Genomic DNA, 26,908 nt, shown 5'->3' on the forward strand with positions numbered 1-26,908 from the left:
ATATAACATTTTTGCAACAATATTAACACTCAAACGTGGTATTATATATTATATATATGTATATGTTACCGGAAATGTATGAAATCAAGGAATTGTATACAATTCCTAGGAAATGTGTACAATTCCGATACCATTTAGGAAATGTATAAAATATTGTTTAAAAAACTATTTAATGCATGCATATCCTAGGAAATGTATAATCTTCCTAGGAATTGTATACAATTCCTATATCGTATTGGGAAATGTGTAAAGTAAATGCTTTCTGTAATAAAACACGTTGTTATTTTTTTTATTATAGCTCTTATTGATACAATCGGGTAACAGTCATACCGTAAAATTGTAATAATATTATGTTCATATTATTTATCTTCGATCGTTCGATCTTCGTCGACGGAGCCCTGCTTCGCGGGGCTCCTATTTCTGTGTAGCTTTTTTTTAACAAACCTAACCTAACCTAACCTAACGGCTAACCTAACCTAAACCTAACCTAATTTTGAGGGCGAATATCTCGGCTATTTTTGATTTCAGAGAAAAGTTGTTCCTATAAAACATGCTTATATAAGCGTAATCTTTACGATAAAACAATAATAAATAGGTGTTATAATGACACCAACTCCATCAAAAATTTTTAAGTCCTGCGCCCCCTTTGCTTTAGTCCAACCCTTGCCTGCGACATATCAATATCTTAAATGTTTTACATTTCCGATAGCTATTTAGGAAATATATAGATTTCCTAGGAAATGTGTATAAAATAATTTATTTCACACATTTCCGTACGATTTTAGGAATTGTATACATTTCCTAGGAATTGTATACAATGACGGATTACATACATTTCCTGTAACATATATACAAAACACAAAAGACATCACATCCCTTGCAACACTCGAACCAAGTGAAAGTTAAAAACTTCCTTATTCATCATATTATTATAAAGTCACGACACACCACAACACTATAATTGTCTTTATCTTGAATCTATCTCCGTTACTCCATTATTTAATCTAGACCAAAGAATTATGCACCGGAAAAAAGAGCTATTATGAAACTTGTAGTGTTTAAGATTTAATTGTGTATGAATTTTTAGGAATCAAATTTTGAATTTGCATAAACACATTGTTTGGATAGATAAAATAAAATATTAACTTGCAATGTCTTCATTTTTCTCATGTCTCGAGGGTGTTTCTTTATTTCGTTATATTTCTGGATATTTTCTTCGCTCTTGTTTTCTTTCATAATCACCACTGAAATAAGTTTACATTTCCGTTAATTAAATTCAAGAATTAAGTTAAAAATAATAACGCTACTTCTTATTAAAAACATTAATTTAATATTGGGAATCAATCTATTATTACTAACCAATATGTAATAGTAGCTTTCCGCCCGCGGCGTCTCCCAAAGAAATCCCCGCATATCTCACTTTCCGCGGGATTTCCGGGATAAAACCTATCCTATGTGTTAATCCAAGTAACCCTCTATATGTGTGCTAAATTTCATTGTATTCGGTTCAGTAGTATCTGCGTGAAAGAGTAAGAAACACACACATACACATCCTCACAAACTTTCGCATTTATAATATTAGTAGGACTAGTAGGATTAGTAGGATGTATGTAGATTGCAACAAAACTCGTGTAATAAAACTCTAATCAAAAACAGGCATATACAATTAAAATTCAGTTACAAAAATTGTTAACAGTTACACAATATTTTCGTCAGACTAAATTCTAGTTGCACCTATAATTTTTCATAATGCACGCCTACTTAGTCTTGCTCTAATTACATCGGATTGAGTACTACATTCTACACGGTAATTTAATATACATAATCTCGGATAGTTGAACAACATCATAATTTATTAGTTTTACATGCAAATAACGAAATAAACAATATTTTACGAGAGTAAATAACCTGATGATTGATAAATGGCTTCTAATTGAATCTTTAAATGAGCCGTAATTAATTTAGGAACCGACCGAATTGAGATATTTCATCTTCAGCACTAACCATCTTATAAGATGAATAAACTTTATATAATAACAATAGAAGACTCTCTACATGTAGAGTACTTTTTTAATTTTATTTATTTATTCTTCATGTACCTATTATAGAACTACTTAAAATGGTTGGTCCTTGATACACAATAACTTCGTTGAAAAAACTGCAACTAATAGACCTAAAATGATGGTGTTACTTAAAATTCAGAAATGCAGATGTACACTTATTAACATATCACGCAAGACACAATAGAAAGACACTCAAATAGAGCAAAATATTAGCATCATATCCATAAACTATATAATAAACGTTTATTCTTTTTACAAAACCCGTTTGAACCCAACAATACGCACAAAGCATCACGATGTACGTCTCATTACTTCTATCCAAGCAAACCTATAATTATCTGCCACCAAAAAACATACTGGATGGTACTGGTCTATGCAAATCATAGGCCCTTTTCCCACGAAACTATGAGGGTATTGAATCTCTTGAATAGCGACGTGTCGTTTTAATGATGCTCCAAAATTTTGTTTACTCTGTACTTTATCCGTGTTCGTTCAAGGGTGCAGCTTTGGACAAGATATGAAGAATGGCTTTTCTATAATTGATCGTGTTACGTTTGCTCATTTTACCGTTATTTTATTTGGGCATGGGGCAATTTGTTTGACACGTTTTTTAGGGCATCTTTTGAAATTTTGGCGTTTGCGTGATTTATGTGATAAGTTTTCGATTATTTTATTCATTTGAACTGAGGTTGGATGTTTGACGACAATGTTGGATGTTGCAAGTTCAATTCGTAGCCTCTCGTTGCGATCTTTACCTGAAAAAGAAAATAAAAAATTATTAATTTGTGTTTAATATCATATGGAATTGTCAATTGCAATACAAATTAAAAATAAATTGATGTAAACTAATCTAAAAATGATTTTTAAAAATATTTCAAAAGGCTTTAGTAGAAATTCGTCTAATTCCTAAATGGGGAATATTCATGTTTTTCTTTTTTGTCTTAAATTAATAGTTTACTATTTTATAAAGTAGAAAAAAATATTAATGGGCTTCAAAATACTCTAGATATTTTTAAAAATGAAATTCAAAACTTTTAAAAAATTTAAGCAGTTCAAACGCCGCCATTGTGGGCGCGCTTTGCGTGACGTCACATGACACGTCCAGTGGGTGTTTACCTTAGTGTTTACTATGGAGTGATGAATACAATGTCGTATCAAATGACGTCACATTTCGTTCGACCTGTGGTGGCGCGTTTTGGAAGTTTGAATTTCGCTCTCTTATTTTGCACTTTTTGAATATTATTTTAGGGGTTTAAATAATAAGTAAATAAAAAAAAATCCTTGTCATTATAATATTACGATAATAAGTATTCGAGAAAAAAATATTTTAGGCCATTTAAAATTTTATGCATATTCCCTATTAATGATCTGTGATTTTGATGATTTTTTATTCCCCATTCAACCATATTGATACAAAAGAATTGTACATCGCATTAGCCATTAAGTAAGCCGAATGGTTGAAATGTCAGAATGGATTGAATTTGAGACTGCATTCCTAATCCGAATCAATTCAAGGCGGCCGCCATGAGACGTAACCCGTAACCCCTCCCGTATTAGGGATAATAGCATTTGTACGGAATACGGTGTCTTTCATATTCGACCACTAAATATTTATATTTATTATTCAACTCTAAACTACAAGCTTGATAATATAATATCGCACATTAAACACACTATTACATACGTAGTATATTATTATTAGTCTGTGCTATTACTAGGAACCTAAGTATAGACATTTTTACTTCAGAGTTCAGATTTTTACAGAATGTACCTACGCTCGTTAATAAAGTTAAAATAATATTATGTGTAAATAAGTAAGAAATTTTTTTTTCAAGTAGGACAGGTTTTTGTAATAGTTTTTTGCTGGTGTATTGGAGTATCTATTGTTGCAATGCTCGTACTTTGTATATTTTTTTCTGCAAAGTAAAAAACGAATTAAATTGAACAAACATGCACACTTCAAGATTGTTCACTGTTCAGTGTCCCAATCAAATCAAATTCTCAAAAACTGGTAAGGACCTTTTATGTTTATTTTAACCTGGTCGATTATGTAATACACCAGCAAGTATTGTACATACGAATGCATTGTACGACAGTCGCCCGTCAACCAGAGCGATCACCGTGAAATCCGAATTTGGACCCACCGCGTCGATATCTCTAATCAGACCTATTTTTCCCATATCAAAATATCCTTTTAAACTTTTGACACTAATGAAGATTTGGAAGAACCTTGTATCTTCGGTAAGAGTTAAGCTAACTTAGGCATAAGCATAGTCGTGAAGCTATATTTCAACTTAATGAAAGTAAACAGTGGAACTCAGAAGGTTTACATTTTCATAATTTAATTTGAGGCCAATGGCAGTATATGATATTGCTTCGAAGGCGTTCTTTCTAAAAATATGAAAAGCCAAAATCATGAATAACTTTCAAACGCAAAACGTTATTCATTCTCAGACCTTTTAAAATAATTTTATATCTTATATTGGCGGCAGATATTTAATATTACACGGCTAGAGCCTAGAAAGACTGAATAATATCCAGAGCAACATTATCTTCATTTTCATAATATCTACTAGGTACTACAGAGACAGTGTTAAAAATCATTTTCATTAAATTATCTACCTTCGTCACCAAACTTCACCGAAGCATGTTCAACGTTCAAAACCTATTATTGTAAACAATACAACGTAATACCTTATATAAGTATAACAATCATGTTTCATTTTCACTTTCCATATAAACCTCATTATTTCGCTTTATACAGTTATCGAAAACCGCATTATTTCCTGTACAACACTTTTTGCTGCAATTTGCATCAATATTACGATGTTAGGAAATACACAGTACATTTTGTATGATAATGTTTACTTTTGCATGTTGTGGCTGCTCGTAATTCGTAAATAATTTATCAATACATTCAGTTCAAACCTCTTTGTTATATAATATATGTATATTTCATTATATATAGTACCAATAATTACGAGCTTGATTTTATTGAATTTCACACAATTACAATACTTTCATATTAATGTTTTTCTCCCCTTTCACCCCCATTATGAAAATAGTATCAATATATACTGGCTTTAAGTGGCCCGTACCTATATTAATACAATCTTCTAATATATAAAAATCAATGCCACTTTTCGTTGTAATTCCATAACTCGAGAACGGCTGAACCGATTTCGATAATTCTTTTTTTATTATATTCCTTGAAGTACGAGGATGGTTCTTATGTAGAGAAAACGTAAACATGTACCACGGGCGAAGCCGGGGCGGACCGCTAGTATAATATAAAATACCCACAGATTAAAAATAACATCGACGTCAACATATCAATCACAGATAATCAATCGTCTCAGAGGAAATATTTGTGAACTTTCACAAATACCAGTAATTTTCTTAGACAATGCTATTTAAGGAATTCGAAACTTAATAGCGCATTATTAAAGTAATAACTGAACAATTTTAATAATTAATAATCGGATTTGTAAAATACAGACGTAGGATGAGGAAGTGATATCGTTTGTTTGTTCCGCTGTAAAAATGTGAGAACTGAATGATTAAAATGTTATTTTTATATTTTGTTTTTAATAATTCCTCGTTATTTTTCCTTACTCTAGAATATTCATGCATGACTTTATCAATTACTAGCTTTCCGCCCGCGGCTTCACCCGCGTTTTTAAAGGAAACCCGCATAGTTCCCGTTTCCGTGGGATTTCTGGAATAAAACCAATGTGTTTACCAAGTTACCCTATATGTGTGCTAAATTTCATTGTAATCGGTTCAGTAGTTCATGCGTGAAAAACATACATACATACAAACCTTTCCTCTTTATAATATTAGTATAGATTATAAATTCAATAATTATTAGGGGAGAGGTGCCATGAATGGGACAAAATTATATAGGTGTATATTTTGGGGAATATATGTGAGATAAAGAAAAAACTTTCATCTAGGCTTCAAATATATTTATTTATCTTTAAAAAAAAATAACTCTAATCATTTCTTCTGTGATCAATTCAGCATAAAATTCAAATAAGAAAATGTTTGATTTTGTCCCCTTCATGACTGGGTGGTATTGAATGGGACAGTGCTAGTCATGAAAGGGACATGTACCAAATTCTTGATGATAAGTTACATAATACAACATAATTGTGCTATAAAGTATCATGAAAGTAATCTTACAAAATAAATGAGATCAAAATTACTTTTTGAGTGGAGTTTAAGTAATATAGGTATTAATGACATAAGCTACAAAAAAAAATTAAAGACGCCTTTTACTCCACTATTTTCATTTGCCCATTTCTGGCAAAGTTTACATTGGAACCAGTCTTCCTTACTAGTTGAAAATTTCTGTTTACAGACACAGCATTTATGTCCTCCTGCGTATTTGAAAGTTTTCTTAATTTTTGTAGTGGTTCATTATTGCAATCAGAAAAATCCTCACTGGAATCAAAATTCAAAATTGTGCGATCACTATCACTGGATGATTCAACGACTACCTTGGTCTTTTTCGTAGTTTTCTTCTGTAACTGTTTACCTTTTTTCTTGTTTTCTTTTTTATCTTTTTCATTTTCTTTTCTATTACTTCATTAACGGCTTCTTCAATTACTCTGGGGTCAACTCGTTCCTTCTTCTTTGGAGGAATTTTTATGTTAGGTGACCTTGCCTGCTTAATTATAACCTATAACAAAATTAGCAATTTAAAGAAAAATCCACAACCATGCTTAGCATTAAGAATATAGCCACAAAAGGGACGTCCCTTTCAAGCCCAGTGGAACTGTCCCAAACAAGACTAACACACATTTTTAATTATAATCTTAAAATAAAAATTATTATCATGCAAGTAAATGTAATTATAAACTCACCTTTTTTGTAATAAACCAACTATTCAGTTCGCGAAACAACCACTTTCAAAAACTTCAATAATTATTCAAAAAACAAAGCTGGAAAACATTAAATAAATTACTTTGGGGCACAAAAATATTCAACGCTGTTTCGCCATTTTGTAACATTTGACAACTGAATGAAAGTTGCGTCAATATCGTCTATGGACTGATGTTGTCACAATGCAGAAATAAAAAACCGCCTATTTATTTCTAAACGAAAGTTATTGGATTTGTCCCATTCAAAACGTGTCCCTTTCATAGCACTTTCCCCCTACATTATTAGATAAAATTTAAGGATGTGGTAAAAACGCATTATTTCTGTATTTACTATAACTAGTCCAGGAAAATTAGTAATATTAACGGAAATATATCGTCTAGCTTTATCTTGACTAAATTGAGGACTTTCAATATGATCATCTGAACATACCTATCAAGGATTGACTGTAGTCTGTAGTGATTTTCAAAACTACACGAATTATTTCTGTTGATGGCCCATTTTCGGCTTCATTTCCCCGACTAAACGTCGTATAGACATTGTGAATCAATAACAATAGATTTACAAATATAACAGAAAAACTTGTACTAAAAACTTTCGCCTATATGCACCACGCTAATTTAATAATCGTTAGAAATGCGGTCAACAGGGATTCAGTGAAACTTGATTTAATATGCGATTAGAACTAGTTGATGTGTGTGCTGAATGGTAATATAGAAGCCGTAATAATAAATAATTAGCACTGGTATCAGGATAGAATAAATATATACCAAGGGAATAGAGCATCCGTATGGCGTTCCATATGGATACTCTATAACGTACCGTTGTACGTAATTCCTGTTTCATTCAGGAAGACTTGGCCTTCAGGGAATGTAGGGATTAATACAAAAAATTAAAGACCATCTAGGCACATCTAGTAACGTTCAGAAGTCAGAACTATCTTGTCCCACCATACAATATTGGAAAACTGGCGTCTTTTCCGCTAAAAAAATTGGCACAGACATAGATCTTGAATTGTTCGAGTAGCACAGAGATGGTATGTCTTGAATGCTTGGCAATTGTTTTGCAAAAGCTTCTTCTAGTTCTATAATCACATTAAAATTCAATGACACCATAAAATATCTTTAAACAAAATTTCATATAATTTTGGCGTGACTGAGTCACAAATATAACGAGGAAAGGATATTAAGTATTATTATTGGGCTCAGTGAATTATAATTGTACCAATTTGTGACTCAACCACAGAACTGATAAACAATCTTTCTGGTTTGAATTCTCTTGTTACTATGGTACATAAGTCCCGTTGGGGAAGTACCTTACCACAGGACAATGTAATAACTGTATTTACTGTAGGATTTGTACAAAGATCCCCTATTTAATAAATATTATGAAATGAATTTACCAAGCAGTAGCTTGAAGAGAAAGCAGTAGTTTTTCAAAAGCTATTTCGTAATTTGCAGGAAGACAGCTTCTACGATACACGCATAATGCATATATATACAGTTACAAGCATATACTACAGTACAGATGCAGATACTACAAGCTGGACAAGCTTACATGTACAAGCACTTTGCTCAAGCTTGTTTACATATTTTCACGCTGGCTCAAGCGGTCATAAGCTTGCATGCAGATTGATATGCAGGTTTGATCAAACGTTTTGCCTAGAAGCAAAGTTCCTTAACTATCTTCACAATGACTTATCACGTTCAAGCTTTAACAAGACATCGTTTAACATTTAGATTCAGTTATAAAATTGTATGAAACTTAAACGTCAGCTGCATTCACCAGCTGCTTACAACCATTGATTATGAAGAATAAACGGTTGTTGGTGACGTATATTTATTTTTGTCAACTTAATGATGTAACAGCGGGGTTTGGGACAAACAAGCCATTTATCTCGATTCTATCATATGGAGAAGTAACGTTTGCCAATTAGAAACCGTTTATAGTTAGGCGGGTAATATGTAGAGAATAAAATCGAATATCATCAATCAAATATTAATTATATAGCTCTTCGTTTTAAGTGTGTGTTCTATTAGTTTATTTCGGCTGATGAAATGACATATAATAATCAAAAATTTTAAGGACGGTTTCCTTAGCGTTGCATTAGAGAATGCATGTCATATAAGGCTTTCTAATATAGTATGGTGACAGGTCAAGTGTGCGTTTTGTACACTAATAGCTGTTTAAAGTCTAGTGTAACTATAACACAAAATTTTTGACGGTTTCATGTGTAAGTGCTTCAGGCACGTTTCATTGTATTTTCCCAGAAAGCAAAACATCTAGATTACCACCAAAGAACAAACATGCGCAGATGTCAAAGCCTTTACCGTAATTTTTATAATAAAGTATATTTCAAATTTCTTTGATAGCATCGTACAATACATTGCACGCACAGATCGGATCTGTAGGAAAGTATTGTGCGAACAATCAAATGTTTTTGACACAATGCAAGTATTGTGCAACGAGTGGCTCGATGCTATCAGCATTGAGAGAACTAAGAATAGAATGTCCAAGTGTTTTATGTGCGCACAATTAAAATAAATGTTTTTTGTACCGGAATTTTGTTGTAAACATTTAGGTAACGCTTCCATTGCTATACAACTTTTATGTTGGCCGCTATATAAAACTGTAATAAGGTAAACCGTACGTTATTGCATACATATTATGTAAGTTAAACATTATGTGGTATTTTCAAGCGTCTGAAATCTGAATATGTAAATCTATCACTTTTTATTGTATTTTTTTTAATTTTTAGATGTAAGCCACATCTAAATGACGAGTTATTATACATAGTTATTTCACCTTTGCGTCTAAATAATCATATAACGAATCCAATTTGTTTTGAGGAGAGCGTATAATTAGTCAATTTGCGTACGGAAATTGTTCTTCTTAATTCGCTTAGAATGTCTCTGAGCAACGTTTAAAATGTAGACGCGTTTGTATAATTTCGTCATTTATTCCGACATTGTCAGCACACAAAGAGAAGTTTCCAAACAATTGATCTTAAACACGCTATAAGAGTGCGGACACATCTTCGCTGAATGTGAGAATTTGTATTCATCTCGCGCTATTGTTGTATGTCGCGTTTTTTAGGATAATGGGAGTAGCAAATGGTTGACCAATTGAACAAACTTAAGGGGCTTTAAAAATTGTGATGCAAAGCTGTGATTTTACAGAAAATCTACCACACATACATATGGAAAATGATTGAAATTAATGTACCTACAATTATTTTTATTTTGTGCCTCCAAATTTTAATTTAGTTTACAACAGTATACAACGTCATATCACTAACTGTAACCATACATACATTTGTCCTACATACAAGTTCTCGAAGCACATAGTATAATTATTTGCCGATAATTTATGCCAGTCGGCTGAAGTGTGTCCTCAGCATTATGGAGTATCATTCTAACAATGTTTCGTAAATGCATTTTAGTATACTTAATGCTTTGGAAATATAACGATTTTGTAACCTCACTTATACATGTACGTGACTGTGCAGTAAAACAATTTGAAAATGGCTTTAAATAACCAATGTCGCGTAAATATAGTAATTTATGCACATATTTTTTGGTGAGACTGAAAATTTTATGAATTCATATTTTGTGACACTGACAAATTATAGATCTACCGATTATTAACCGATTAAGTTTTGATACATTGGATTTTATATGTAGTACGAACGAAAACATAGATGTTTCACAAAGTTTATAATTATGTTAATTTATCATATTCCGTTTTAAAATAATAATGTTTGTTCCGCACTTAAAGTATGGGCTGAAATGAAACGATTGTAGAATTTGATAAATTTATTATATAACTGAAAAAAGCTCTTCTGTCTAAACCACAATGCACCACTTCACATACCAATGAGCACAGTCAAAATAATAAGTCCTTAGCATGCATTTTATATTTAGCACTCAAGGGATTTATAAGGGAGGGTACGGGCGTTTCTCACGTCTTTTTATATATAATTACTCCGCGGGTGGCCCTCATACTAGCACGATTAGGTAGCATTGTTACTTTAACGGATTTTGCTTAGTTACCCGTTAATAATTTTTAATGAGAGTTTATGGAGTGTCAATTCATGACCATTGAGAGTTACTTTATTAGGAGCAAAACTAAGAATATATAATTGGAGACATTTCTTAGACTAAGCAATACTTGTGCTCTATAAGAAATATTCAACTCAATAAGCATCAATTTATCTATAAGAATTGTTTTAAAGCCGTAAAATAAAGCCGTTTTAAATCGTAGCCGGAAAGGATAGTCTCAATATTTAAATAAAATAACTTTATCCCTCTGGTTGGAACACAAACATTTCACAACTGCATACCGCAAAAGAATTTCCTTTCTTTTTGGCCAGAGATCGCCTCTATTACATCCCCGTTACCACAATGCTAAGGAAGCGGTTGCCGTAAAAATAAACAAAAGACTACTAACAGGGTTACATCTTACACCTAAAAGAACGGTCACGTAGTATATGTTACCTTTACAATACAAACACATCACTTATTTTATTAGCTCATTTTATGAATGATGTTTCACAAACGAGCGAAATCGTCATCTGATGATAAACGCATCATTGACATCTTATTAACATAAGCAATTTCAAAAACAATTTGCAAATAATGTAGCTGATTATAATATGGAATATGTGTCAGATTATAGAAAAGAGATTGATATGAGAAACATACTTCAATAATATATTTTACCTGATAGCGTTTGCATAGGCATGTAGGTACATATTATGTAGATGTTAAACCTATCTTCATCCCATAAAATGTTTAGTTCAAAATAAGCACTGAGTATAGACGCACTACCATGATACATCAACCCGTTTGCTCTTACGTAAAAATCAATAATCTCATAAAACCTATTATGTGACACCCAAACTTCACAAGCTATCGATCAAACAATAAACTTACATAAGCATTATTCAATCGATACAGGTAAAGAATAATCACCCTTAAATTCATTGAAGTAGGATCTTCATCTCCATGCATGCATTTGCTATAATAGAGGAACTCTTTAGACGAGTGGGTGACAGAGTAAAGGTCACATCACATAACACTTTCACGTGATATTAATATGCATATTTAGTGGGTCATGTTTGTGTTGCATTGATATATTATGTGTCGTGTGAAGAGTCATAAGCGTCTGTATGACCAATATTGGGTTAAATTCCTTTCTCCTTGCAAAACATTGGAAATAACAAGTATTAACTATAAGGACCTAAAATAATTTTGTTAACTTTTATTTATTGAGACAAAATTACGTTTATATATAATATTCGGAAGTATTCACAGAGAAAATAATAAAGTCAGAAAAATTGTGTATCTATCTATTAATCTACGATACAAATTGAAATCACCTGAACTTAGCTCCAAAAAGCGCACACATTATTAATTTCCAATACAATAGTATTTTTTACTTCTACATTACCACCTAATCTTATAATAAAAAATATTTCGTGACGAAGCGTCATTACAACCGTCTAATTATTTTATAACAATTCCTAAAACAATTGTTACAGGATCTTATACGACGTATAGGTCAAAGTTCTATGTCCACTGTATCACGATTTCACCATAAGGTTATATCAATCTTGCAATTTAAAGAAACAAACGAATTCTAGGTAGATGCAGTCACGAATTCCACAGTGTATGGTGTGATGGTAAATGAATAATTACCTATTGCATATTATAGCCTTGAAACAGCAAAGGGCTCAATCGTATAGCAAAAGGCCAAAGAACGGCATTCGCATTTGATACCCCTAAGAATCGAATGTTGCTGTACATTAGTCATAGTATTGAATGTGCTAATACTATTGGGAATAACGGTATCTAGGTCTTTTGGGATTTCACTCAACGGACAGCCACGCAAGTTATGCGTGCAATAGGGGTGTCATAATTTTCAAACGATCATCAATTTTTATTATTATTGATTAGCTGATAACTCAGAAAGAAAGAAAATTTTATTTACCACATGCTTACCAACTTCTACAAAATTCTAAGGTACGAGACTGACATATACATTGTATTTACACTGTATATCTAAATTACGAATTTATTTTCTTGCATTCTTTCCTTTAGCTCCAAAAGGCAACAAATCCTACCGCGTTTACAATTTATTTTTTTGTGTCCTGTTAATGTTAATCAATAACCAGTAATCGAGTCTCATATTAGGCGATGTTACATTATCTATGGTGTGTATTACCATCGCAAAAAATAAAACGGCCGGTTTCTAGTCTATGGCCACAGATTAAATTTAAATTCTGTTACCGTAGACTACAGATGAGTGTCGCATAGTAAATAAACGACTTGTTTTGCACGACACATTACATAATCGTTATATTATAAAAAAATACATGTGGAATTTAACCTTGAATCTCGTTACAAATTTATGCGTGGTGTGCTTTTGAGCACGTGGTTAAAGTTTAGTTAAATTTTAAATTAGATATGTTTATAGTAAACGGTCGACCGTTTTTATTATTTGTTTTAAATTTCTTTATCATATTTATATATTTATTTTTTATTTTATTACCCGCGATATTTACTAAATAAAATGCAAATTATTAATATATATTATAAAAAACCTAAATAATTAAATTCTAAGGTTAATATTATTTATATAAAATATATTGATTAGGTACCTTTGATTTTGTGCAAATATAAAACGAATATAATATTATTTTTATTTTTATTTAAACTCTACAGGAATATATTTTAACAATATCAGTGAACTATTGCATTTTCACCTTAACCAACGTTTTCCAAATCCTTTCAAAAACACACATTATAGCAACCATCCCAAGTAAATCGCAGATAAGCTTATTATTCGAAACTTATTATTGTAGTTGCATTGCAACTTGCACTATGAGAGGTTATCCACAGGTCATGTCATTGCTATAATTAGTCGCACACTCATTCATGCAGATAGACTAAATTATATTGTATTTACAATCAGTGTTCTAATGATGTAAAGTCGTGATTGTGTGGAAATCGGTTAGTAACATCGTGTTGTGTAAATGATACATTTTTTATTGTGACAGTGGCCATCTATAAGCCACTAACCACCAAACAGGTCGAATTTGATTTATTATTGAAATTGGTTTCTTATTTCTGACAGTTTCCATATAAGCTTTTGGGCCATAATCCACCAAGCTGGCCGAATACAGATTGGCCTTGGGATTGGCATGTTGCATGTTATCAAATTAAGTTTTTGGACATGCGTGTTACTTCATGATGCTTTCTTTTTTGTAGATTTAATTTTGGCACATTCTATCTCTTGATCTTTCGATTTAATTCGGAGGTCTTAACCATGGCGAGGCAACTGCACAATCTTAAAAAAAACATATTGAAAGTCGTAAATTTTACAATGTTTTTGCAGCAATAACAAATAACAAACGATTGTAAAACTACAAAGTTTTATACAAACTGACAAAACAACAATGTGACCAATATTAAAAATGTTAAATTATGAAAGAGTTTGTTCAGAAATAAACTGCTGATATTATTGATAAATTATTGTACAATGTATTACAATGCATTTGTCTGTTTACATTTTTATTGCTGGCAATAACTTTATATAACGACTTAATATACTGTAGGAAACATAACAGAAACACAACTTATGAATATGTACCTTTTGCATCAGCATGCATTACCTTTATTATCATTGATATACTTTGTTGAATTAAAATTGGTGTGTATTAAAAAAAATTCTATGTAATATAAAATTTTTAACAAATTCTTGTAATCTTTTCCGTACCTACCTAAGTGCATGGAGATATAATTTAGTAGATACCTAACTATTAACTTATTAAGTAATTTGTGATTTATTATAAATTTACTTATTTTATACATAATATAACATTTTTATAACCTGAATAAATACTAATTCGTCTAAAGAGCACAGAATGCAGAGTGCATAGTGCATACTATCACAATCTACAGTGCATGCGTGTCTTAGCCAAACTAGATCTAGATTGAAGCTAGGTGCAGGGTGGTCGGTGGCAAGGCCGTTACGCAACAACATGCTTAATTCATGTGTTAACTTACGCTTAGGTATTTTGCTAACCTACGTTGTAGATTATAGTGTAAGAGCTGGAGTTATTTTATCATGAATGCAATAGTGAGTAAAACTGTGTGTGTACTGAAAGTGTTTATCGTTTCCAATTTTGAACTTGAAAAATTTGATTGAATGGTGAATTTGATTCAATTGAAATCTAGAATAAATAATTTTTTTTTAATGTTCAGTATACATAATATTTAGTTTTATCGTAAATTAAAACTCAAAAACAAACTGCATCGATTGCTCTATCCGATTGATAGTGTCTAACGTAGGTAAACATCTTTAATTGTTTTTTTCTTACCAATACCTTAATAATTGAGCATCATCTAAAACGTTATCCTTATTTTGCAAACATAATGAATGAATGGATATTAGATTGTACGCACCAAAAGAAAAAGCTCAAAATAATGTTGCTTCTCAAATAAATATGCATCTCTTAAACTATAATATGTTGGCTTACGGAATACTTATTCATACTAGATGGACATAAGTTATTTACAAAAGCATAATGTATTATATCTGCAAATATTTATTATGCTTTAAATCACGACTTGTAATAGAAATAATGCAATAGCTCAACGTAAATACGGTCATAGATATTTTTTTATAATTAATTTTAATTAAATGTGATTCAATATTATTTATATATAAACTTTATATTGTTTTTTAATGTTATAAAGTACGGAAATAGGTAATACGATGAATTGTTTTTCACTAACAACTTATACTTAGGCATTAAAAAAACATTGAACGTATACAAAGTAGATATATGATGGCTTGTATTAAAATACTAATTAATATACATACTCCTAATGCTAAAAGAAACAATTATATATTTTATATGGAAGGTAGATATTGATCAATTGCAAATTTCAACATACACGATTTTCTTAAAATTTACTCTACCAACCAAATTTTCCCATTGACAGACTATATCTAATTACATTATATGTATTATTATAATTTATAATATTAAAGTGAAACTTTTATTACATCGTCTCTTTTGGTCTGTGTAGCGCATGTCGCGTGACGCACGATACGTACGATAATTATCGTACAAATACGATAATTTTTAGTTAAATGTCTATAGTGTGAAAAAAAGTTTCACTTTTACCGTGGTTTCATAAAACCACACAACATTTTTTTTAAAGTAATTTTGTTTTTTAACAATTTCAAGGAGACATGTAACTAAACACGTAGGCCTAATTCAATTTGCCAGTCACTGGCAATATAAAAGTCACTCCACAAAACGAATATAATGTAAACAATCAGTTTTATAAGGGTAATCCATTTTCCTTATAAAATAACTCGTGGACCGCATTCTATCATTGTGAAACATTTAAAATTCCTGTCTTGCAAATTGTTTATGCAATAATGAATCATAATATTATATTTTGTTATTATATTGTGGTTAAAGAGGAAGCTCGTTTAGCGCAATTATTATAATAAATAATTGTTTGATCGCATTTGTCGAATTAGCTATAATTATACATATTATAAACTATGATAAATACGAGTACCTACTTATAAAAATTATTGTTGGTTGAGATTTCTAAAATGCATTATTATGCTGTGATGTAAAATCTATACTAATATTATAAAGCTGAAGAGTTTATCTCGGGAACTACTGGTCCGATTTGAAAAATTTTTTCAGTGTTAGATAGCTCATTTATCGAGGAAGGCTAATAGGCTATAATATATCATCACGCTACGACCAAGGAGTGGAGCCACTGGGGTGAAACCGCGCGGAACAGCTAGTTCCTAATAATTTGCTGTGATGCATTTAATTGTAAACAAATATATTATGAATCAAACGAAAAAACTAGTACAACATATCTAGATTACATGTTATTAGTGTGTTTGTGTATTCAATTAAGTTAATATGTTTCTGCTTATATTTACATAAATAAAAAAGATATAGTACGCCTTTAAATTGTATTAAGCGAAACAACATTCTACTGCAACATAGCTTGTTATTGTTATTCGTATAAAAAAAAAAAAAAAATTAAGCAAAAAATGTCTCTGGACTATAATCCAGAGGTGGCGCGAACACCCTGTGATGACGGGTGCCAAAAAAAAAAAAAAAAAAAAAAAAAAAAAAAAAACATAGCTTGTTCATTTTGAACTTACAACCAATGAAATAAGCTTTAAATTCATTTGTTACACTACGTAATGCACGAATTGTAGCGTTCGGCCTTTCAATTTGCAGTGCTATCAAATTGATTAGGTGAAACATTTGCGTGACCTTCAAATTGGACCTTAACACGGATGCAATAAGTGCCCTTGTTTTAATGGTCCAATTCTCCAGATAAAGATGCTTATTCATCGTTCACTTTTTACTCAAAATTCGTGACCGTAAAAACAGAAAACATCTACAGATGTATGGATTTCTAGATCGATTAATAGAACACGAAAATAAAAGCTCTTAGTTATTGATTGCATGTTTTTTATTGGCATCAACGCATTTGGTTAATTATTTTGAACCAAGTACTTGACGTCACAAATTATTTAAAACGTCTGGAAATATTTTTTCAAGAAAGGATACTCTTGAAACATTACAAAAGGAATTATGTCCAGCTGGTCCTTCGACCAACTCATTTCAATTTTCAACGACTAAGTATCACATGTATCTGTTTATCACGTTGAAACATAATAGACTAGAACAACGATGCACGATGCATAGCAGCATAGTATAGATAGCAGGGAACATCAGCGACAACCTAATATGTGCAAAAAACAACATACAGATTTATTGATTCCGCAGTCATACTTTTGAAGTTTCTGTTGAATACATCCAGTTGTCACATTAATTCAACAGTTATCCTATATCGCAGGCACTCCCCGTTGGTCTAGACTCTAGACTTTCGGTCACCATTCCCAAATCAACACAGTACACTTACATAACTCGCCATACAATCAATAAGAACAATGAAGACATAAGTCCTCATTATCACCAGTTATCTGAGGCGCGGAGACCTCAATGTGTCATGTCTCCATTTATCGATACGATTTTACGATCATTCGTAATATTGTTTATGCCCTTATTCATTGGTATTTTATATAAACATGATTGATTTCGCTCGGAATATGTATTGGTATTTTGTTGAGTACCTTGAAGTTTATTATACTAATGTTATAAGGCTGAAGAGTTGGTTTGTTTGTTTGAATGCGCTAATCTCAGGAAGCACGAGCCCGATTTGAAAAATTATTTCACTGTTCTCTAGTCCATTTATTGAGGTTGTGAAGTGAAACTTCTTTATCGGGGTTGGAAAAAAATTTAGTGTAGGTAACATGTTTTCCTTACGCGTGACATTTTTCGGTTACGCGCCATCTTTTTCTTATCCCTACCACGCGTGATTCGACGTATTTCTGTAAAGTTGCTTAAAGTAAATTATTTTTTGAAAAATAAGCTGATAAAGAAGTTTCACTTCTTACGTGTGTATACTAGCTTACACGCACACATTTTTATGTAAACAGTTGCTAATTTGATTCTTACATAGGTAAGTGAAGTTAGCACAAATAATCAATTTATTTTATAAACTATAGGCAGGTACTTCTAAATACGCTACGAATAATTCAGGTTTAACAAGGATCAGCAACATTATTACGAGTATGATTTACCTTCTATATTTCAATGTCTTTCAAAAACATTTGAAGTAAACATTAAAATATAATGCAAAATCGTTATGATCGTGATATTGAAATTTGTATAATAATACGGCGCCTCGTGATTTGTTATTTACCGTATCTAAGTGTAAGTAAATATGCAGTCACGAGTTAAATATACTATAAGTACTAAAGTTAGAGATTAAAAAATATATTATACCTATACAAATGGAGATGAGTGCGTGACAATCTGACGATACTAAATAATAAGTACCTAAATGATGATCAAATAACTGTTTAATCATATTATGCTTGAATTTAAATATTGTGTCTATTTTAAAGGATACTAGCTTACCGCCCGCGGCTTCGCCCGCTTTATCTAAAACCTAATAAATTATATACTAAAAGCTTCCTCTTGAATCACTCTATCTATTAAAAAAAACCGCATCAAAATCCGTTGCGTAGCTTTAAAGATTTAAGCATACAAAGGGATTTAGGGACATAGAATCGATATTTATTTATTTATTTATTGGTTTACCAACGTTTGTTTACATTTTTACAACAAAAGTTTACATACACAAAATAAACAAACATAGTTAATGTAACAAACACTTACTGGCAAACACAGCATGCAAAACGTTAAACGCGTTAATTATTTTTAAGTACATATAAAAAGAAAATTAACAAGAACAGGAAAAAAAAAAATATACAGTTAATATTATCCATTAAAAGAAAAATCTTGAAAAATTTTGCGGAGTTTGCTGGGGGAGTCCGAAAAAATGTCGAAAAGCTCACAGTGTTTATTAATAGTATTGCAAAATCTTGGAACTGGAGAATTACGGCCAGAGACAGTTCTGCGAAGAGGAGGACAAAGTGGTAGCAAAACCTTACGTGGGTACCTAGAAGGCACTCTTATGTTGAGTCTTTGAAGTATTTGAGAACAATCGATTTTGTTATTAAATAATTTTGACACAAAAAGGACGTCTAGCATAATTCATACTAGAGACAGAGACATCAGACATAGGGACAGAGAAAGCGACTTTGTTTTATACTATGGCCCAGATTCACAGTCGTGACTTTACTTTAGAGCAAAAGAGTCTTCACAAAGTAAACTTTGTATGACCGAAGTTTACTTTCAACATATTTAATTTCAGAGAGAATTGCTTGACTTTCCTTAGAAAAGTACGGTCCCAAAGTAAAGTACAGGGTAAGACGTGTAACTGTTACTTTATACGCATAATTTATGTTTTTATTATTATTAAATTAAGTTATATTTAAAAACATATTATATAATAATAACATTATTATTTTATATGAAAAATGAAATGTTTACAAAAAAAACCATTATGTAGGAAGATTATAGTAGAAATATCAAAAACCGGTAGACACAGCAAAATTCGTCAGAAAAATATTATAATAATGTTAAAAGACAAACGAAACAATGCAACGATCAACACACCAACAAAAAAATGTTACTCGACATGACGTTTCGATCTATAACCCAACCATATTAAAATGTGTTTCTGTTCTAGGAAATTGGTTTAAAATGAAGGCCTACATAATTTATACGCATAGTCATGTAAAGTTTACTTTGAGACCAAAGTCATGATTATCGGCTCCTTAGCCTTTACTAAGTAAAGTATAGTTTCTGGAAAGTAAAGATGAGCTTGACACGACTAAGAAATATATTTTTGGTTGAAAGTAGATCTTTCCATCAAAGTAAAGTTAAAGTGCGATCTATGAATCTCGGCCTATGTAGTGACGATAACTGGGGTATCAGTAAAACTTTTGTAACTTGTAAGTATGGATCTATTCATTGCGTAACTAATATTATTTCATTGATATGAATAAGAAGAATAATTTTATAAGGACTCAAAAGAGTTCTTATAAAATAGAGCAGTACGAATAAATAAATGTATTTATTTATTTGTAAATAGCATTAGAATTATTATATAAAGTTTGAAGAACTTTAAGGTAATTATTGAGTCCTAAAATGGTCGTATAAATTTCGCCCACTAACACATTGAAGTAATTTCGAATTGAGATAATATAAGAAATTCATAATTTACTTTTTACAATATAAATAAGTCTATAAAATGGTAACTAATGATGCAATAAGAATATTTTATCGCAATTTTTTTATAGATTACACTCGTAAGAGTCCTCTTTACAAGGAGGTTGCATAACTAAATACCTAACGAAACTCAAAAGTCAGGTAAATAATCAGACATAACAGCGATATCGCTTCGAAAACAAACACTATTATCTGGAGCATATGCCATTCAGCTCTGATAAGAGTGATGGATGCTTCATCTGGTGTGTCAAAACCTAAACTTGACCGCTGATAGCTAGTCACGTTTTTTAACATCTATATAAAGGAATGTTTAAAGGAACAAGTGAAAAAAATGACTCTACATTGTATTTTCACTGGTTTTCCGTGTAAAAGTGAACGATTTGTTTAGATACAAATCTTGTTAGAACCTTGTTAGAACATTATATTTGCAAAATGACATGTGCAATTTATTTATTTACTGTGAAAATAAATGATTTATGTATAATTTATCATGTGATTACCTATTTCCCGCTGTTTAAAAAATATCCTCTATTCTATGCTATTGTTTCACCACAACCTTTCGTTGCTATAATTTCAGTTAGTTTCAAAATCTCAACGCTATTGACGTTAAAGCACAGATTATATATTATGTACTAAATATACCGTGTTCTGAGTTATTTTTGTCTCTAATTAACCACGTTCATTAACGTACGGTGAGAATGTCGCCTTTTTACGTAGTTGCGAATTCCATGAGAATAAAAAACATCTTGATTCAATCCTGTGACCTGTCCTATCCTATCTTAACCTATCCTACTTCCTACTAATATAATAAATGTGAAAGTTTGTGAGGACTGAGGATGGATGTATGTGTATGTGTATGTATGTATGTTTGTTACTCTTTCACGCAAATACTACTTAGGGTTAGGGTAACTTGGATTAACACATAGGATAGACACATAAGATAGATTCGTGTGACAAGTTTTTAGCAGAGTATCTCTCTAGGTGCTTAACAAGGACGAATATCTTGTAGGGCATCACCATAAATCATTTATTATTTACTGCCTGTCGCTTTGTTTACGTCATTTACTATTGTACAATTCCATTATAATAAATAAGGTGTGACGGCTATAAATATATCAATAAATTAAAATATATGTTACGGTGTTGTTCTAAATGCGACGCTGCGAAATATCGGATTTTGTCTTGTTTACTTAAGGATACCTTTATAATGTAGATTTATTATGTCCTTGTAATGAATCGCATTGGCAATAGTAGATATTTGATACGACCGATTATATTAAATTTATATAGAGAACATTGATGGACTTTAAAAAGTAAAAAGAATTACAACGTAAAGATCCTCTTACTACCTACGACAAAAAATTAGATGGTAGGATGATTTAAAGGAAATTGTAAGAGGAGTGACCTGGAGAGACAATTAAAGGCAATCGTGGAAGAGTTTGGAGGAGGCTTTTGTCGAAAGGCAGGTAAGACACCCAGAAGAAACTCATTTATGCTATAATTGTTATGTGTAAATTTTCTTGCAATAAAAAGCTTTTATTCATTCATTCATTCATTCATCCAAAGATCCTATATCACTTCTTACAAAGTACAAAACCATCGGGATTTAATCCCATTTAATAGATTGAAAACCTGGTCTTCATTATCAATCTGTTCAGAACAAAGAAATGTCTAAGTAACCTAAGATGTACCAACCATTGTAGTTCTCCATTACCATTGTATCTTTGATAAAACAAAAGCAATCATTTAAAGCTCAATTAATGCTAATTGATCCAAAACAAGCCTGGCGCAATAAACTTATCCGATCACTTTAATGGATTCCGAGAAAAGACTTTCTTGCAACTTGTCAATTGATCCATTTGTTAGATTAAATTTAAACTTGTAAACAAACTGAAACAGTGAAAGTTTAAATCTGTCAGTTAATACACTCATCTGGAATTTTTAGGGTTCTGTATCCTATTAAATGTTTTAATGATTTTCTTTTAAGTAAGGAACACTTCGTGCGCGAGTCCGATTCGCACTTGGCCAGTTTTATTAAAGACAGTTTTCAGCTGGTCCTTTCATTAGTTTATATTTAAACTACAAACTGAACCAGTGAAAGTTAAAATTATGTCTCTCATAATTTTTATGCCTTTCAAAAGTTAAACTTCAGTAACGATGATATAATTACCATAGATTTTGAATTATCTGTGGCCCAGGTGTCAACATCGCCTCGATATGTAAAAAACGTTCCACATTCGCAGATAGGTGTTAATTTATATACTATAAAAAATCATACTAAATGATATCGATGTGCCGATGTGTTTATAGATAGTTATTATTTTAAATAAATTTAATAAGTCAGGGAATGGAATAGAGTTAGGGATTGTCAGAAGTAATTGCGCATTGCGTTAATGTTGAAACTTGAGACACAAAATATATTTTATAGAAATCACTCATAAATCACGCGGTAAATTATTATGGTCGTATTTTACGCGATAAAATCTTAGAAATAAGACTTTTAATTTATCAAGACTTATCTGTGCATTTAGTAAATGTACAGAAAAACACCTGTTGAATAATAAGAAGTATCTTTATAAAAAGTGAAGGGAATGTATCACATTTACTTTACTGATTTTTATTAAGAGCAAATAACTGGGCAGCTTTTTTGTTCTGAATTAAACCTAAATATGTATAAGGCTTTCCGGTTGCAATGTGTTAATAATTCATATTTTTTACATGCACTAGCATTCGTCGGTAGCCTAAAACTTACCAAATTATATAGATATTACAATCTTCAGTTAGAAATAATTTATCAATTATTGGTGAAAACAAAACGAAAATTGGTGCAGTAGTTCTTGAATTTATCGCGAACAGACAGACAGACGCGACGCGACGGTTGACTTCGTTTTATGTTTTTTGTTATAAATTTATATATAGTGATGTACTCTTTTGATATTCAACACAAATAAATAATATTATTTTCCCAATTATGTTTTACAGAATGGATCTTATCCATAAAATCGTAAGCACGAATCTTCAAGGACGTACTTACGTGAATGTTTTAATAAGGAAATAGTAAATAAGCAGCAAGATTCAAGAGATAAGATTTTCTTAAATAAATTATAGTAATGTTTCCTTAACACTTTAGCTGAGAAATTGTTCACATTTTCATTGCTTTTTTTTAAATTAAATCAGCAGCTTTTTATGCTAATAATGAACAAAGCAGATAAATTGGCTTGTTCACCAAAAGCATAAGAGCGATTACGCAGAAAAATAATTTGATCCTCGGAAGAATAAGCAAATAAATACATAGGTAAGTTGTGTACTTCTTTTTCACGAAAAGCGCCTCTTCTTCTTCGCGTCGGCTTTTCACAAAACGTTTTGCTCAAGTAGATTTTTTATAGATACAAGAGTTCAAACTATTGAAAATATCATTTTTGACTCACAATAATAAAATCAAAACCAACAAGGATAGCCTCATTCCTTAGTTCCACGGATGCAATATCAGCCGTATTACATCATGATTAATTAGCGTACCTTTTTACGCAAAGCGCATTCATACGTGAACTGGCTCATCCATATTACATAATAACTAAACCTGTTCTGTGGCCAACTTGCAGGTACGACGCCGCGCTGTCTCGGAAGACAATGTTGTATCAGTTATTTTACTATAGATACTAGTATAGTCTTAATATATATAAATCTCGTGTCACAATGTTTGTCCTCAATGGACTCCTAAACCACTTAACCGATTATAATAAAATTCGCACACCATCTGCAGTGTGATCTAACTTGAGAGATAGGATACTTTAAATCTCAAATCGTTTTAGAGAAAGCGGGCGAAGCCGCGGGCGGTAAGCTAGTATTATATATATCTGTGCTATAGATGCCTTATACTAGAAAGGCCTCTTTGTAGGATTTAATCGTTTTGATATTGTTTTTTTTCAAATTTGACTATGGTGATTTTAGTGCAAGATTTTAGATTTTTTGAGATTATATGGCACTATACGATACTTTTGTTATGTTGTTTTTCACGGAGGTCATTTTAAGAAGAGCCAGAGCTTTTACATTGATGCCACAGGTAATTTTTAGATTAATTTGTAATAATTTTATTTAATAATTGAGTATAATTACGCATTGTTGTTTATTATATCTTTGTTCAAAACAAATTTTTAATTTATGCAGTAAAATTAGTTATGACCAAGTTTTCCTTCGTCTGTTTACAATCCATGACGTAAATACATTTAATCCATTCTCAATAAATAAACGTCTAAATTTTTGACTCTAAAACACACTCGAAGCGACAAATATTGACAACAAAGCCTACATTAAAATGCTATGACCTCCACCTGTCTCTGAAACCTTGGTTCATATCTCAAATCTCATAACGTCTCGTACATCAAACCCACGCTTTGCTCATAAAGATTGGAGATGATCGCTTACTTCAAGAAGCTAAATAACAATAGTCAATAAGTCATCCCGATACGAGAGACGAGTAGCATCAATTATCTACTAATGAGGTACATTCTATTTTGAGCTATTGCCAGTTGATGATAAGTGTCGTTTTGCTGTGTAGAAAATAGGAACGTCTGTTTATCATTGATTGATTGGTTGGTCAATTGCGAAGTTAAGTAAATTTTTCTGTAGTGTAGGTTTAACAATAGATTATTATTATTTTGATTTGTCGCTGCTCGTGTTATATGCGTAGATTAGTAACGCTTCATTTATAATGGATGCATTTAAAAGCTTGTGTAGCATTTTTAATAAAAGTTTAATTTTATTAACAAAAAAAAAATTAGATCTATTTACTGATTTGTTTACGGTAAATTTACCATAGTCAAATTATTCTTAAAAGATCTCATATCGAACTAGTATAATAGGTCATTGATATCGAACCTACCTAGTAGAGTAGACCATCAGCCGTAATGCTTTTTTTTTTCTTTAATGTTTTATAATATCAATAAAATCCCACTTCTTATAAATACAGCAGCTATATAATCTACTAACAAAGCACTCTAGTCAAGTATACTTGACAGATTTTAATCTTGATATATTTTTCGGCAAGACTATTCGGTTTCCTCATTCTTATTACGTATCGAGTTGCGAACTTGAGCTTCAGTACCGTCTTTAAGTAGGTAATACAATTATATATGAAAAAGAAACCGCAAGTCGCACATAAGACGTAAATAAGCTTACTACAGGTCAATGCCCGCTGTTGGTCATATCGATTGATAATAATCACTCATGATGAATTGGTCGAATAGCTTGGAATAGGTGTCTAAATTAATGAAGACATTTGCTCTATATAAAGAATACTTCACGATCGTTTGATAGTAGGCTTTTTTATCACTATATCATTTTTATCTATATGTTTGCTCGTCAATTTATAATATTATGTGTTGGAACGGATATGATAGTTATTATTCTAAACACATGTTTGTTTTACTCTTTATTTTTGCAAGTGGCATAATTAGTTGCTACTTGCTACTGCCATATGGCGAACATTTGGCAGTATTATTATACATTTTTTGGTTATATTTAGTCGTAATGACTGCTTCTCTGAGGGGACAATCTATAATATAAAAAATAAAAATGAATCGCAAAATGTGTTGGTAAGCGCATAACTCGAGGACAACTGAACCGATTTCGTTAATTCTTTTTTATTACATTTCTTGAAGTACGAGGATGGTTCTTATGGAGAGAAAACGTAAAAATGTACAACGGGCGAAGTCGGGGCGGACCGCTATTATCATTATATAAATATCGTCACTTGCTATATCTCAATATAATTTTAGTTTTAAGTTAAAAGTACATAACCTAGAGAGAAAATAAAATATATTATTATAAAAATGTACTTACATCTACGATTACATTGTTCTGATATTTTATCCATAAGTGCCTAACGACCTCTAGTGTCCTACTTATAAAATTGGAGAATTGTCGATGTGGGTTTAAGCCTTGACGATGAATATTTCACATTTATCCAATTGTCCTTTTCAGGTTAATAAAATCATTGCAAATTATATCCATTTGGAATGGAAATTGACCTACGTATTTCGTTATTTTTATTTAAATCTTTGTACATACCGAAAAGGTAAACTTGTTAAAGGTTCTATATTATTCTAAAGGAGTCACGAGCTTAACCTAATAAGACAAAAAGCTCTCATTCATTTCTTGCTCTACTGCAAGTGCAATGTGATAATTGATAAAATAAATG

General features: G+C 31.3%; 1 protein-coding gene and 1 long non-coding RNA gene across 2 annotated transcripts in view; one reads left to right on the plus strand and one right to left on the minus strand.

Moving 5' to 3' along the window:
* The window catches only part of LOC123698106 (SET domain-containing protein SmydA-8), a 542,384-nt gene that overhangs the window by 273,107 nt on the left and 242,369 nt on the right, over positions 1-26,908 (plus strand). The window lies entirely within an intron of this gene.
* LOC123698135 lies at positions 6,017-7,222 on the minus strand. The gene is made up of 2 exons (XR_006752363.1): positions 6,932-7,222; positions 6,017-6,747 (listed from the first exon to the last, which is right to left on the minus strand). It is a non-coding gene; the product is annotated as an uncharacterized LOC123698135 (long non-coding RNA).

Source organism: Colias croceus, chromosome 15, assembly GCF_905220415.1.
Source record: "Colias croceus chromosome 15, ilColCroc2.1".
NCBI classification, from domain to species: domain Eukaryota; kingdom Metazoa; phylum Arthropoda; class Insecta; order Lepidoptera; family Pieridae; genus Colias; species Colias croceus.